The following is a 4,396-nucleotide window of genomic DNA, read 5'->3' as shown; positions in this document are numbered from 1 at the left end:
ACATGATTACCTAGGACAGATCGTGGTTCAATTTCTTAGCATCCCATATGGTCCCCCAGCTAGGAGCAATTTCTGAGCACATAACTAGGAGTAACCCCTGAGAGTCACCAGGTGTGGCCCCCAAAACAAAAGAAAACAAAAAGTTTATCTAGTTAAACTTTAGTTTTTTATTACTGTCCACATTTTTGTTTTATTTTGTTTTTCTCTGGAGGGGGCACATCTGGCAGTACTTAGGGGTTACTAGTCTCTCTGCACTCAGAAATGACTCCTAGCAGGCTCAGAGGATCATATGAGATGCCCAGGATAGAAACTGAGTCAGATGTGTGTAAGGCAAATGCCTTACCTGCTGTGCTATTGCTCTGGTCAGTGAATTTTAAAAACATCAAAAAATGTATTGCACTGTAAAAATTATAACAAAAAGAAAAATGACATTACCAAGAAAATGGGAGGAAAAGGGTTGAAGGGACTATATGGTGGTATATGGGCATTTTGGTGTCAGGATTGTGGTTAATGTTGTATGAGTAAAACATAAAAATTATATTCCAGTAAACCAAGCTTTACCTAGAAAGTCTCTGTTCTTTAATAAGGGTTTAAATATTTTACTATAGAATATGTAATCATGTGTGTATGTATATATATGGTGCTTAAAGCCTACTCCTATGCTCAGGAATCACTCTGGGTAGGGATTTGGGAACATATGCTGTGCCTGTGACTGAACTCAGATAGGTCTTGTGTAAGGTAAGTGCTCTACCTACTGTGCTTCTCTCTGACACATCAGAAAATAGTTTTCAAAAGAATACAAATTTAATGTACAGCATAATTCTTAGCATCATAAATAAATTTGCTAGAGTTATAAGCATGTTCTATAAACTGGATAGATTAATGACAGAAATCTATTGTCTAATAGTTACTTGGGTTCAAAGTCCAAAAGGAGGCTGCTCAGAATTATGCAAAAGTAGAGATGTCAACTCATCCAGGTAAGCAGCTATGGAAAACAATCGCTTGTTCCAAACGACTGAATCCCTGATGGTGGAATTTCAGGCATCAATTGCAGGCTGAACCTGGACTTCCAGGCCCCATGCTTACACCTGATCAATGATGGCCTGAACTATGAGCAAACAGGATTTTATGAACACATCGGTGCAGGAGCCCCCACTTGACTACTCCTTCCCAAGTATTCACGTAATTCAAGATCTGATAAGTGAAGTGCCAAGGACACTATGATCACTAAAGCATGTAAAATTGGGGAAGTCACTGACCCAATCCCTGTCGCTGAAAAATAATATCCTTAATGACCTGGTGGTTTCACAGGTGATAGAGCATCCAGAGAACCTGCCTTGTTTCGACCTTTCTTTCAACGACCTAGCTTCCATTGACCCAATTCTTACAACTTTCTTCTACCTGACTGTCTTCTATCTCCATGGTAACAGCATCCACCGCCTGGGAGAGGTGTACAAACTAGCTGTCCCCTCTCGGCTGTGGAGCCCAATGCTCCATGGGAACCCCATTGAGGAAGAGAAAGGCTACAGGCAATATGTGCTGTGCACCCTACCCCAAATCACCACATCTGACTTCAGTGGGATCACTAAAGCCGATTGCATCACAGCAGATGTGTGGAAGAGCCCAATAAGGTCAGAGTCAAACAGTCTGCTCTGAGGTTACCAGCACCCCACCAGGGCTAAAGGCTTGAGTGTAGTTAAAACAATAAACACTTTGAAATGTTTAAAAAAAAACACAACAACTACAAAGTACAAAAGCATCAGTAGTTGGTTTCTTTTCAGGATTATGAAAAAAGGATCCACCTTACTCCTTGCTCCTTAGCTCATAGATAACTATATTTTTATTGAGAGGGTAATGAGGAGGAGAGACACAAATCAGTCCATCTGTGACTACCTTAATGACAAAAATAAGATATAGAAGATGTTCTAAGGCTTCTTCTAGTTCCTTGATATATAGTTTTATTATCCTAGATGAGATAATAGATAACAATATATTTATACATATAATACAAAACATGATATTTTGGTTTTGTGATATTTCCTTTGTTACATATATTATATATATTTTTTGATTTTGGATTACACCTGGTGACGCTCAGGGGTTACTTCTGCTATTCGCTCAGAAATTGCTCCTGGCTTGAAGGACTATATGAGACGCAGGGGGGGATCAAACTGTGGTCCATCCTAGGTTAGATGCCTGCAAGGCAAATGCCTTACTGCTGTGCCAGAGCTCTGGCCCTTCTTTGTTATATTTTGTTATATTTCCTTTGTTAAAAATGTTTATATTAGAAAATTAAGATTAACTACACTTCCTTATACTTATAAAAAGGATCTATGTTATTTTCTTTCGGTAGAGATGAAGAAACTCCTCTTTCAGTGGGTTTGTTGTCTTTGCAAAATTGTACAACTGGCAAATTCACAGAATTGCTTACAATTCTGTTTGTCTAGCTTCTAATCAGTGTTTCTTATTTTGGAGGGGGAGTGATACCTGGTGGTAGTAGGGTTACTCTTTGTTTTGAACTCAGGAATCACTCCTGGAGAACTCCAGGGATCATATGGAATGCAGAGACTTAAATCCTGGTTGGCCATGTGCAAGGCAAGTGCCCTACATACTGACCCTGGCTTCCTCAGTGTTTCTTTTTTTTTTGTTTTGTTTTGTTTTTGGGTCACACCCGACAGCACTCAGGGGTTATTCCTGGCTCTATGCTCAGAAATTGCCCCTGCCAGGCACGGGGAACCATATGGGATGCCGGAATCCAAACCACCGACCTCCTGCATGCAAGGCAAACAAACACACTAACTCCATGCTATCTCTCTGGCCCCTCAGTGTTTCTTTTGATGAAATAGATTCCATGGTCCGGGGCCGGAGAGATAGCATAAAAGTAGGGCATTTGCCTTATATGCAGAAGGATGGTGGTTCGAATCCTGGCATTCCACATGGTCCCCTGAGCCTTCCAGGAGCAATTTCTGAATATAGAGCCAGGAGTAATCCCTGAGTGCTGCTGGGTGTGACTCAACCACCTCACCCCAAATAGATTCCATGGTCTATGTAATAATGATATGTAAAAATGATATGCTACTGCATTTATCAAAGATGTGATGTCTGTATTAGAGATAGATCAGAGTTTGGGTGCCCAGATCCCTTGCATACTATTTGGGAGATAAGAAAGAAAGAAAAAGAAAGAAAGAAAGAAAGAAAGAAAGAAGGAAGGAAGGAAGGAAGGAAGGAAGGAAGGAAGGAAGGAAGAAAGAAATAAAGAAAGGCCAGCCTTGCCTGCGCTAGCCTTGGACTGACCGCGGTTCGATCCCCCGGTGTCCCATATGGTCCCCCAAGCCAGGAGTGACTTCTGAGCGCATAGCCAGGAGTAACCCCTGAGCGTCAACGGGTGTGGCCCCAAAAAACAAAAAAAAACAAAAAAAAAGAAAGAAAGAAAGAAAGAAAGAAAGAAAGAGAGAGAGAGAGAAAGAAAAAGAGAGAAAGAGAGAAAGAAAGAAAAAAGAAAGGAGAAGAAAAAAGAAAGAAGAAAGAAAGAAAGAAAGAAAGAAAGAAAGAAAGAAAGAAGAAAGAAGAAATGTGATGTTATAAGTGATGCAAACACCTTAAACTTAATGACTTTTCTGAAACATTCTTTTAAAGTACATTTACCACATGGGGTCGCTGTTGCAATTAAGTAAGATCTAAAAACTTAAGGCTTGTATAAAGTGGCCCAGCATCTTTAGTTCTCCATAAATGCTTCCTTTTCCTCGTCTTGGTACTAATGAAAAATTGGTTATCTTCTCCATATTTTGGAATAAAGTGTTAACCAGCACTTATGGATCTTTACCATGGGAAAATGGAAAAATTGCTTCTAGTGATTTTACATTTCCATATCATATGAGCAAAAAACTTTAATAGTACACCAATATCTCTTTCAAGTTAATGTGAATATGTACAACATTTTGTTTATTGTAGTTAATGATATGGTTCGTTGGGATATGGCTTTTTTTTTCAATACTATTAGTACTTATATGTTAGATATTTCTATAAAAAATAAGAGATTAGGGGCCGGAGAGATAGCATAGCGGTGTTTGCCTTGCAAGCAGCCGACCCAGGACCTAAGGTTGTTGGTTTGAATCCCGGTGTCCCATATGGTCCCCCGTGCCTGCCAGGAGCTATTTCTGAGCAGATAGCCAGGAGAGTTAGTAACTCCTGAGTGCCGCCGGGTGTGTCCCCCCAAAAAAAATAGTGATTGATTTTTTTTAATCACAAATAAAATCCTACACAACTGCTTTCTACTGGCCATGGTACATTGCATTTGATGGAAAGAAGGAAGGGATAAAGAAAGACAGTTGTATATATGACAGGCAAACTGAATAAGTATTAGTGTTGTTGTTATTGTTGTTTTTGTTATATTATT

General features: G+C 39.6%; 1 pseudogene; it reads left to right on the top strand.

Moving 5' to 3' along the window:
* The first annotated feature begins 995 nt into the window (after positions 1–995).
* Positions 996–1,682, top strand: LOC126001739 (leucine-rich repeat-containing protein 51-like; annotated as a pseudogene).
* Positions 1,683–4,396: the final 2,714 nt, after the last annotated feature.

The sequence above is a fragment of the Suncus etruscus genome, chromosome 2 (assembly GCF_024139225.1).
Source record: "Suncus etruscus isolate mSunEtr1 chromosome 2, mSunEtr1.pri.cur, whole genome shotgun sequence".
NCBI classification, from domain to species: Eukaryota; Metazoa; Chordata; class Mammalia; order Eulipotyphla; family Soricidae; genus Suncus; species Suncus etruscus.
The sequence above is the reverse complement of the archived record's forward strand: the minus strand, read 5'-3'. Positions and strand labels throughout refer to the sequence as shown.